A 12,404-nucleotide genomic window follows, 5' to 3' on the forward strand; every position below is an offset into this window, starting at 1 on the left:
GTACTCCAGCTGCAGTGCTGTCGACAAAGAAGCCTTAAGGAGGGTGGTTAGGGGAGCAGAGAAGGTTACTGGGGTCTCCCTACCTCCTGTCCAAGACCTCTTTCAGAGTCGATGCCTCCAGAAGACACGGTACATTATTAAAGACCCCTCACACCCTCTCCATGAACTGTTTGTTCTTCTGCCATCAGGCAAATGTTACAGGAGCATCAAAACTAAAACCACAAGGCTACTAAACAGCTTCCTCCCACAGGCAGTCAGACTGCTAAATAGCTGCTCTACCTGACTCTGCTTTGGACACTTTTAACTTGCACTGGACACTTATAACTTGATTTTAACTGACATGCGGCTGTTGTGTTTTACTATTTATTGTTATGTTTATTATTTAGTATTGTGTTTGTTATGTTATGATTGCACTGCTCCTGGGAAACGCTGTCTCATTCTGCCCTGCAGATCTGATGTACAGTTAGAATGACAATAAAGTTTTTGAATCTTGAATCTTGGTAAGAGCCTTGATTGTAGTGCGGAAAAGCACGTGTTTATTCTTTGTAGTAGTTAGATAGATAGATAGATACTTTATTCATCCCCATGGGGAAATTCAACTTTTTTTCCAATGTCCCATACACTTGTTGTAGCAAAACGAATTACATACAATACTTAACTCAGTAAAAAATATGATATGCATCTAAATCACTATCTCAAAAAGTATTAATAATAGCTTTTAAAAAGTTCTTAAGTCCTGGCGGTTGAATTGTAAAGCCTAATGGCATTGGGGAGTTAAAGGCTACAATTCCAATAACCAAGAGATAGGTATCCGAAATTCACTCTGGAAGGAATTCTTTCTTGATTAAAATATGCAAGTTACTCCTAAATTTGAGTGGCACGTCGCCAAGTGGTTAAGGTGTTGGACTAATGATCTGAAGGTCGTGAGTTCAAGCCCCAGCCGAGGCAGCTTAACCACACATTGCTCCAGTCCACCCAGCTGAAAATGGGTACCGGCAAAATGCTGGGGGTTAACCTTGCAATGGACTGGCATCCTGTCCGGAAGGTGGTGGGGGGGGAGTCTCGTACTCTCAGTCGCTTCACGCCACGGAAACTGGCATAAACACCGGCCTGATGAGCCTATAAGGCTCGGGATAGACTTTAACTTCTAAATTTATAATTTTAAACCGTTTCTGAGATTACTTAATACATATATATCTATTCTGTCAAGTCAAGTCACTTTTATTGTCATTTTGACCATAACTGCTGGTACAGTACATCGTAAAATGGATTTTATATTAAAGAGTCTTGATGTTTCTAATGAATGTATAAAAACTGAAACTGGCCTTATCATAATACTGAATAACACCTTTAATATTAACCCTTTTTTTTTAATGGAAGCCCACTGTAAGAGCAAAGGCAATTCCATGGGAAGTTAGAGACACATACAGATGCATGAAAGGGTATGTAATAAAGCAAGAAATAGTGGGAAGCATTTAAAAACCAACAGAAGCTAGCTTAAAAAAAACAATAAGGAGAGAAAAGATAAAATATGAAGGAAAGCTGGTCAATAATATAAAAGAGAATACCAAAAGTTTTTTCAGGTATAAAGAGTAAAAGGGAGGCAAGAGTGGACATCTCACTGCTGTACTCTGTACTCATGACCGTCGGGCTAGGTTCAATCATAATCTATAAATTTGTCGATGACATAACTGTTAGCAAAATCTCACATGGTGTCAAAGAGGTGTACAGGAGTGCGACAGATCAGATGATTGAGAGGTGGCACAAGAACAACGTTGCACTTAACGTTAGCAAGATCAAAGGGGAAGTTGGAGGAACACACATCAGTCCTCATTGAGTGGAAAGGGTAAGCAGGTTTAAATTCCTGGGTGTCAACATCTCAGATGATCTATCCCGGGCCCAACACATTGATGCAATCACGAAGAAGGCATGCTAGAAATGAAACTTCATTAGAAGTTTGAGGAGCTTTGGAATGTCACCAAAGACTAGCAAATTTTCATAGATGAGCCATAGAGTACAGTCTGACTACTTTTTTAAAAGTTTTTAAAAATAGAGCATGTCATCTAAAATTTGGACAAACAGCTATAGATGTGTGGTAGAAAACATATTGACTGGTTACATCATGGCCTGGTATGGAAACAACAATATCCTTGAATGGGAAGCCCTACAAAAAGTAGTGGATACAGCCTAGCACATCACAGGTGGAGCCCTGTGATGTACTAGGCTACATTGAGCAAGCTTACATAGACTGCTGTTGTAGGAATTCAGCATCCATCATCAAGGACCCTCACCAACTAGGCTATGCTCTCTTCTCATAGTTGCCATCAAGGAGGTGGTACAGGAGCTTCTGGACACACACCACCAGGTTCAGAAACAGATAACTCTCAGCCATCAGACTCTTGAACCGGATAACTTCATTCATCTCAGCACTGAGGACAGCCTTTCATTTCATCTTCATCTCATGTTCTCAATATTTATTGTTTTCTTTGTATTTACTGTGGATGTCCTGAAAATGAATCGCAGGGTTGTTTATGGTGACATAAGTACTTTGATGATAAATTTACTTTGAACTTTGGTTTCATCACTGTTGGGTATGGAGGCTCCAATGCACAAGATCAAGAGGTTGCACAGGGTTGTAGACTTAGCCAGCTCCATCACAGGCACTAGTTTTCCCACCATTGAGGACATCTTCAAAAGGCAGTGCCGCATGAAGGTGGCATTCATCAATAAAGAACCTTGCCATCTGGAACATGTCCTCTTCTCACCACTATCATCAGGGAGGAGGTACAGGAGCATGGGGATGCACTCTGAATATTTTAGGACCAGCTTCTTACCCTCTATCATCAGATTTCTGAATGGGCCATGAACTCATGAATACTGCTTCACTACTCTTTAGCATTATTTATTTATTGTATTTATCTTTCAGTAATGTTTCTAATGCCTTGCATTGTACTGCTGCCACAAAACAACAATTTTCATGACATATGCCAGTGATAATAAACCTAATTCTGACTCTGGTTCTTATTCTGAATTGATTTTGTATCTAGGCAGGATAATCTTCCACACCAGCCAGATCAATAATTGACTAGTCAGTTTCAAAATCCATTAGAAGAGTTTATTCACAAATATCATAATGACAGAACATCACAGATGATTAAAGGAGTCATTTCAAAACCATATTTAGATTTTTACTAACAGGTGCGGATCCAGGCCTGAAATACAGGTTGCATTAAAATGACTAAAATGTTTACAGCTAGAATGACTGGGCATGTTCTGGACTGTGAAGCATTTCCTTGTAATGAAAAGAGCCCAACATATTCTTGCTAATTTTGAACCGTGTTATGGATGCACTTGAAGTCAACAGTTTATAACAGGTCAACTATTATAACAGTGCATCCACTCTACATTATTGAACATCGTGGTTGGAGACTGCGATCTTTCTAAGGATATATCAGTGGATATCAAGAATTACGGGAATAGTGCTGGAAAATTATCCTGAAGAAGAAAATCCATCTCATTATCATGATCTTAATGAATGCCAGAGTAGCCTCAAAAAGTAAGATTGCCAACACCTATTTCTTATGTTCAGCTTGGACATTTATTTCCTCGATGTACAGTTATTTGCCTAGGCTACTTTGACAGTACCTTACACACCGTTGAAATCTACTAACAAGAAGCTGAGAAAATCAGGCAAGAAAAACACCACCACCCACAAGTTCCTTCCAAGTTACACACCACCCTGATTTTATCTTGGTTTCTAACATCATATTCTGGGAGGATGACAGAAGGACTGCAGTTGTTCAGAGTGGTCATGTGCCTTTACCTTCTCAGGGGCAATTCTTAACAAGTAATGAACGTAGGCTGAGCCAGGGAATGACCAAATTTTGAAAAGTGAATATATATTTTCTTAATTGCTTTGCTGTTATGCCTTCCTTTCTGTGCCATGCCTCTATTCTTTTTGATAGTCTTCACCAAGTATTTTATCTTGTGCCATATTCTGTGTTTTTCGCTTCTATCATTCGTTCACTATGTAGTGTTGTATGACGTGAGCAACCATGGTCTTTCTACAGAAGTGGTTTGCCATTGCCACCTTCTGGGCAGTGTCTTTACAAGACTGGTGACTCCAGCCATTACCAATACTCCAGAGATTGCCTGCCTGGGGTCAGTGGTCGCATAACCAGGACTTGTGATCTGCACCAATTGCTCCCATGGCTTTCGTGACACTGATCGGTGTGGCTAAGCAGGTGCTGCACCTTGACAAAGGATGACCTGTAGGCTAGCAGAAGGAAGGAGCTCCTTACACCTCCTTTGCTAGTGACGTTTCTCCACCCTTCCACCATTATAGATTTTATATTGTAGAGATATACCTGTACATACACCCCTCAGTTTATGGTCGAAGTCCATGCCATAAAAAAGGTTGGGAAGCTCTACCTGATACACACTGACAGTGTCCACACTGCAAATGACCTTAAACTCACCGTACTGAAAATCAAAGTTCCGTATCAAGTGTCTAATATATACACACTGTTAGGTGCCTGTTTAACACACTCACTAACCAGGGTGGACAGGACAATAGGGAACACCGAGTGCACTAACTCTGAGGCTTTCCGGGACCAATGGATTCCAACGGGCTGGCGTGCATCCTGACAAAGAACGAAAGTTTTAATTTGAGAATTATGTAAATATCTAAGTATTCTGGTAGAACTCATGCAAGTCTATAAATATATTTCATTTAAAAATAACCACGGACACGAAGTGAAGCTCCCACTGTATTACTCTGCCAATGGAAGTGAATCAGAATGGGATTGCGTCACTGTTACCCAGCGTAACTCCAAATCTGTTCCTCGTCTTCCCACAAATTCTGCCTGACCCGCAGACTATTTCCAGCATTCTCTACATATATATATATATATATATATATTTAAATTATCCATGGCTGCTATCCTTGCAGACTCACTACATCTACGAGCTGCCCTGCAGACGAAGCAGTGACCGTCGTGCCCAGAGTAATTAAACGATCGACAATAAAAAAGCGCCCCCAAGGCGTTCTCCCGGTGTCATCACAAACTGTACCTGTCTGTGCGTGTTGCCGAAGGCCCAGCCGCCGATCAGTCCGGAGTCCAGGCCGACTCTACCCGCCTCTCCCTCAGACTGCCGCCCGGCTGGAGGCGGGCTCTGACGTCAGTTCACTCGCTCGGGCCGGGGCTGCTCGCTGTCTGGCTCGGGACGGGCGCCGGGGGGACCAAGTCACTGCCGGCCGAGGTAAGTTTTCTCCCGGGCTCCGGGGCGCCGAGCCCCAGGCGGCTGAGCCGGCGTGCGATCGGGGTTCTGGGTCCGCGGGGGACGAAGCGGGGCCTCGCCTCGCTGTTTGAGGCCTCTCGGGGAGGGGGTTGTGACTGGGGCATCACGGTGTCGATGGCACCTGGTGTTGGGAGCGGCTATTGTTTGAATTTTCGAGTTTAAAAAGTCAAAGCGAAATGATGGACTTTCCTCCCCCACCCCGCTCCACAAAACCCAGGCGCCCAGTCCCATCTGTAAAACGCTAAACTGCCCATCCTCGCCCTTAGTCATTTCAGCTTCCTCCGGTTTCTTGTAGATATTTGATTCTATAGATGGAGTTTTTTTTTTAACAAGTCTACAGTTTTTTTTCTTTAATTTTAGCTGCTCTGCTTTTCAGATGACCCCGTGTATGCCACCTCACTCACACACAGACACGCAGTCTGACTTTAGTTGCTGGCAGCTTCTGCTCCCGCACGTTTCCTTCAGAGCTTTGGAAGTTCAAAGTATAGTAGTTGCATTTTGAATCCACTGCCGACTGTGTGTCAGAACTATATCGACAGAAAAAGCTATTAAAGTTACAGTATCTGAATCACGAAGATTCAAGCACAACGGCCTCCTACTGTCTGCTGAATTCCCACACACTTTTGAAAGTTTAATTTATTTTACTTTTGAGATTACATAATATGGAAAGTAAATGGATTAAGAATTTCAAGCATGTGGTCCATGTGATCTAGGCTTTTAATCGGTCTGTTTGCATCTGATCTTGGATTTTTTTCTCAGTTACCGTGATAGTAAAATACCCCCTAGAAGCCTATCACTAACCGATTATTGTATTTTTTTCAAATATCTACTTGATTTGAGTTAATAAGATTCTATGCAATTATCAGGATTCTTTTCTGAAGCAGGTTTTCAATTTTTTAAAATAACTGCCTACGAAATATGATTTATTTGTCCATCTTAAACTTCAAAAATGAATTTGAAGAAAAAAAACACTTGCAGTCAGAACAGGCAATTGAATTGTTAGGGAATTCCTGAACTGGTGGGTGTATGCAAAGAATCTGCTAAAGGAGAAATGAGAGCTCCTTTTGACAGGAGCCAGTTTAATTTGTAATGCCTTTGTACTTATTTGAGGAAGACTGAAAAAACGAATGAATGGCTGCCTTCTCTATTCAGAAGGGTGAAAGTGCAGAAAAGTACCCAGAAGAGTAATTAGAGTAGATAAAATGTTGGAAAGATGGTGCTTGTTTAGGGGGAAAAAGAATCATTTTTTCCCCTAAGCTAAGGCCCTTCATCAGAATAAATGTATGTTGAATTCTGATTTGGGAGTTAATAAGATGAAAGTTCCACATTCAGCAGGAATATGGGTGATGACTTGGAACTTGAGAGCCAATGGTGATGATGTATAGCAAAAGAGTATTTAAATGTAATTGAAATTTTGGCCAGATGGCCAAAGAAAATTAAAGGAAGACAAAACACCGCAACCCCAGTGGACTTTCACATAAGGATAAAGAAGGAATGCCTGCAATCGGTGACACATCGGTGTACATTCTGTACCGTGACAGAATTATTTAAAATAGGAAAAATGACAAAGTACTGTACATGAATTAACAAAATGTTGATGGGAATTGGATTAAACCACAAACAAATGACTTTACTTCAGGTGGATGTGACCATAAAATAGTTATGAAATACATGATTATTGTACATTTGCTTAAGGAAACTAGCCTTTGACTTTGGAGCTAGTTTGTGATTATTAACTTAATAACCTGGGCTGTGGGAGAAAACTAGGGTATTTGGGGGAAAGCTCTGCACAGACAGCAGCGGAGGTCAGGTTGCTGGAGCGGAGGCAAAAGCTCTACTGTTCCGCGATAAGGAAGAAAGCTGATTGAAGATGGCTCGGAGCATATTGTATGTATTAACTCTGGGAAAGAATATAACAAAGTGACTTGAGGGGCATGCAATGAAGGGAACATAGCAGTAAGAGAGCGGAAATTGACTCACTGGCAGGAACCAGAGAGTGCGAGTGGATGGATGCATTTGTTTTATTGCTGGATGCTGTGTATTGACGTTCCTCAAGGGTTAGATATTTGTAATTTTTATAAATGATCTAAATTTGATGTAGGGCCATAGCAGATTGTGCCAGTGATTGGAAAGGTAATTGTGGTGATGCAGATAATAAAGTTTTCAGAATGATATGGACTGCATAGTGAAATGAGGAAAGTAGGTATATTGGTACAATGTAAACACTGTATATAAACATGGAGACTTGAGTTCCCATTTCTGCAAATCCTTAAAAGGTTGCATGAAAGCTGATTAATAAAGCATATGGGCTACTTGGGTTTATAAATAGAAGTGAAGGGATCATGTTGAATTTTGTAAGCCTCTGGTTTGACTTCAATGAATCATTATGTCCTATTCCGAGTACCACAATTCATTAAAAATCTCAAGACACAAAGAAAGTTAATAATACAATAACGCATTGAAGTTTATGTGTGATGATAATTGGAAAAATTAGGAATTTTCTCCTTGAAACATACAAATTGAACTTCTAGCCATTTTCAAGATCTGGTGAGTGGGTTATTAACCAGTGGTCATGCCCATGGATGAAAACTCGACCAGGTGATGAAGAGAAAGTTGAGTTTTTAGAAGCTAAAAAGATGCATCTGGAAAGTGGTAATAAACGATTCCAATATTTTGAAAAAATTGGATAGATTGCTGAAGAGCTTGAGGATTTATGAACTAGAAGCAGGGTTTAAGGATCAAGCACCATTTCTCTTCCTCAGTGAGCCATCACAAGTACTGTGGGTTAAATGGTGTGTTTTGTGTTGTAATTTTCTTTCTCTGAAGGCAAAGGAATTTGGATAGGTAGAAAAATGAAATTAACATTATGATATTGAAAATTGAAAAATGCATGGTAATTAGAAGTATGGTCTGATGCAATTATATGTGCCTGTGCTGCAGATATGTGATAATATTGTGACTATTTTAAATGCTAGCATGATTTATTTGGAAAATAATTTAAGTACTTATCTAAATGAAAATTGTATCCAATGTTCTGTTTTTCAAACCAATTTTACAGCCAGTAACTAGGATCCCTTATAAATATAAAGAAAGCCACCTTAAATATGATGCAAAGCCTTGCATTGATTGCAACCCAAGTTCCATGAGTGTTAGTCATATCACATTATGTTTCAGCTCTCATCATGAGTGTGGTTTAATTAAAATTTCCTGTGGGTAACTTCCATTAATAGTCTGATGTGCAAAATAATTTGAATGAAGAATGTGGAGCAGATCTTTAGAAAAGATACTGTAATATGAGTTTTTTTGTTTTCAACTTATTACAAGCTCTTCAGTGTTGTAATAGTAACCTTGTGCAACAAAGCAGCAGTAGAGAAGTATGCTCTGGAACGAGATTATTCCATTCAGTTCATGATTACCATTCTTCTGATGTGTGAAAAGTAACATTCCTACCATTAAAGTGCCAGTAATGACCATCTCCAGCAGGAGAGGATTGAACTACCTACCCTTAAATTGTGAGTTAATTGACATGTTGGAAATTCTGCATTTTGAATGAAATGTTAATCTAGATATATCAGCCTACTTGGGTAGACATGTAAAAGGTCTTCAGCCAGATTTCTAAGGTCACAAGAACCTATAAGTAAAGAGTAGGAGTTGGCCCTTCAAGCCTGTTGTGCCATTCCGTATAACCACACTCGATCTCAGTCCTGGACATTTCATTTAGTTATCAAATATCTATCTACCACCCCTTTAAAAGTAGTCAAACATTCTGCTTCATCAGTCTTTAAGGAAAGAGTTTCAAAGCTCCTTAATGCCCTGATGGGCAGAAACTGGAAATTGCCTTATTTCTGTTGTAAATGGTTGGCCCCTGATCTTTAAGCAGAGGTCCCCAATTCTGCATTCATTTTTTTTAAAGGAAACATTTTCTCCACATCCACCTTATCAAGAACCTTCAGGATTGTGCATGCTTCAATCAAGTTTGTTATAACTTTAGCATAAACAACTGATCCTGCCCATTTCTCCTGGGATCACCCATTCATGTGTATTTATTGTTGCTACTTTATTTTAATAGTCAACTTTTGTGGCTTGTATTGACTTTCTACAACTAATAGCTTCCGGAGATTTTCACAAATCTGTAGGCCAGCAGAAAGGGAATTGCCTTCATCTTGTTGTATACATTTGCCTTTTTCTAATTTAATGATCCATATCCTGTCTAATGATCCAGATCCAGTGAGACCCAGTGGATCTTGCAAAGCTCCAGCTGTGTGTTTTTATTTGGCTGATGCTTTTACTCTCCGACTGGAGAAAATTGAGTTTCTTGAGAATTGTATTATTTATTACCTAAACCACATGAAGTCTTGCTTAATTTGAAAAGTTTACTTTTTTAAAAAAAAGGGTGGTGTGTATTTTTCTCCCATTTAATCTTTTTCCTGTTTGTAACTTGTATTTAGGTGTGGTTCTACATTACCTCATCCAAATAGCTACAGGTGAGGTATGATCTAATTTTGAAACTGACACAGAAAGTTATAACATAGGGTGTGTCATGAACAATAACCTTAAGAGTTGATTTCCAAAAGAGTTCCACAGCTATACTTGAAATACAGTATAAAATTAGAATTTATTTAACATTTTAAAGAAGTTGTTAATAATCAAAAACATTTTGTTTAACCTAAGGATTATATTAATGGGAATATGACAGTCACCACTAGTTTATTCACTTAAAAATGAAGGGATTGTCAAATTCATAAAATGTAGTCAATTTCAAACACCCCTAATTTTCATCAGTTTAATTATAGTTTTATAAGTGACTTAATGTTAATCATCTGAACTGAAGGTGCATGTTTGAATCCAAACTGCCTTCATCAAGATTTAATGAACATATTAACTACAAAAGAGCAGCATAATATTCAGTACAGGATATACGCATCTGAGGTCCTTGAATTGCCGTCAGAATTGTTAATCTGAAACACAGCACCTGTGTAGTTTAGAGATTTCCACTTACTGGATCAGTGAAGACTCTGATAAGGAATCTATCACAATTTAACATTATGAATTCATCAACTTGTCTTTTTACTAAGGTATTAAAAATTAATGTTGTGCCAGCTTTCATGCACTTTATAACCACCTAGATCTACATAAACCAAAGTTCACTCCAGCAAATTTTATTCACTTATTCTGTAATTGAATGAAAACTCGATTTAGTTTGAAGATTCATCATTTGGTATAAAACTGCAAAGAGCCCAGTCTCACTTTCTACACTATGAATGAAATACTACCCAAGGCATTTTCAAATTTACTTTGTTTAGAAATGTATTGTTCTAATCGGAATACAGAAAGTGGAAGGGAAGTCAAAGAATGACTACTCATCGCAACTGACAATATGTCGTCAATCTAAAATGTCAACATTTCCTCTCGAGCTGTTGCTGACTTGTTGAGTATCTCCAATAACCTTGAGTTAGCAGCTGTATTCCAATACAGTTCAGTGTTGTGAAAAGGTTGTATATAGAAAGTTCCTGCAACATGTACAACATTTAATTTGTAAACACAAGTATTAAGCAGTTGGCATTAAACTTATTGTTAGAGAAATTTCCATACATTGTCCACTTCTATACATGGTTATATGAAAGTAAAGACAGACATGAGCTTTCTCATTCCCAATTCACGAAAAAGCTTATTCCCACTGTGCTCTGTGATTAGCATGATTGTATGACTAGAATTTTATTGATAAATTTAAACTTTTCTTTTATGAAAATCAGTTTTAAGTTAAATATAGTCTGGAAGAAACAAGACAAGTACTATGTGTAGCAAATTTATTACCGGGTAACTTATAATAAAATCTACTAAAACTTCAGAATCAAGAAATCTGAATAGTGGTGAATTATTGGGGAATTACAAACTCTAGGAGATATTGAAAGAAGCTTTTGTACAATGCAATGTCAACACATAAGCTTAAAGGGCAAAAGTTCTGTTCATACAGCTAAGTAACCATTGCCACAGAGATAAAAGGACACCATTATGGAAAAATAAAGGAACTCTGGCAGTCTATAAAATTCTACAAAAGAAAACAATGCTCTAATATAAAGATGCACATAGGTGGCACAATAAAGGTAAGCCAGTGCATTAAAGAATAAATAGTGGAGATTGTTAAATGTGTATTGTATCACATAGAAAAGCATATTGACAAAAAGTCAATGTAACTAAGAAATCTACGTAATATATTTGGCTAAAGCTGCAGATTCTTGTGATTTCGGTGCCTGCATATGTGTGTGTTAGATACCATTTTTTTCAAGGTGTTCCAAATTTAGGAATTTTGCATTTTCCAGTCCAAAAAAATATAAGTCATTATTATTTAACAGTTGAAGGAGGAAAGGACAGCAAAAACTTGTTAGTTCAGCTGAGTTATTTTGTAGCTGCTCACACTTAAATTTGGAAGGCAGTGACTGAGATCTTGAATAAATGTGATCAAATTAAAGAGTATCAATTTGGTATCTTTATAGTTATTTTGTTAAATTGAGGCTTGAACAGTAAGTTAATCCTGTATACATCCAACCAGTGACTTTACAGTTATTATTCAATATTATACAAAGCAATCTACTGATTCACTGGATAATCAGGAAACAATTTATTTAACTCTTATAGATGCAATAATCCACAGAAGGAAAGGACAGAAATCAGATGATTTTCTAAATCATTTGGAACTATTGTTTGGTTTGCCAAAACTATAAAAAATTGTACGATTTGAGCAGGATAAATGAGCTATTTATTAAACATACAATTTTTCATAGATTTGGTGAAAAGATTTGAAAGTGGCCTGTTGCCATTTTTGTTTTTATTGACAACATTTCCGTTTTCTCCCATTAATGCTTGAATCTTTAATTTCAATTCTAGCTTCAGTTTAAAAGAATATCACCACTGCCAGCTTTTGAAAAGTTTTTAGTTGGGATGTGTGGGAATCTAGATATGCTGGTTGTAGCCCAATTTAATTTCCATAAGGTGATTGATGGGCCATCTTGAATTGCCAAATTTCCATGTTAGTTTGGATTAGGTTCTAGGTTGATGAGTGGTGAAGAAAATTCGGCATTTATCGAAATTACAGGTGTATTTGA

The 12,404-nt window shown here is 38.2% G+C and overlaps 1 protein-coding gene and 1 long non-coding RNA gene across 5 annotated transcripts in view; one reads left to right on the forward strand and one right to left on the reverse strand.

The window, feature by feature from the left end:
* LOC140738341 (uncharacterized) overlaps positions 1 to 5,181 on the reverse strand; it is a 23,017-nt gene extending 17,836 nt beyond the window's left edge. The window contains exon 1 of the long non-coding RNA XR_012101352.1: positions 5,074 to 5,181. This is a non-coding gene — a long non-coding RNA (uncharacterized lncRNA). The remainder of the gene's footprint in view (positions 1 to 5,073) is intronic.
* The window catches only part of clip1a (CAP-GLY domain containing linker protein 1a), a 160,354-nt gene continuing 153,070 nt past the window's right edge, over positions 5,121 to 12,404 (forward strand). For 2 of the 4 annotated variants that reach the window (XM_073065547.1, XM_073065550.1), the window contains exon 1: positions 5,122 to 5,262. The gene's annotated coding sequence lies outside the window, so the exon portion shown is untranslated. Of the gene's footprint in view, positions 5,263 to 12,404 lie in introns of all 4 variants that reach the window. The other 2 variants (XM_073065546.1, XM_073065549.1) reach the window with 2 other exon arrangements.

The sequence above is a fragment of the Hemitrygon akajei genome, chromosome 14 (assembly GCF_048418815.1).
Source record: "Hemitrygon akajei chromosome 14, sHemAka1.3, whole genome shotgun sequence".
NCBI classification, from domain to species: Eukaryota; Metazoa; Chordata; class Chondrichthyes; order Myliobatiformes; family Dasyatidae; genus Hemitrygon; species Hemitrygon akajei.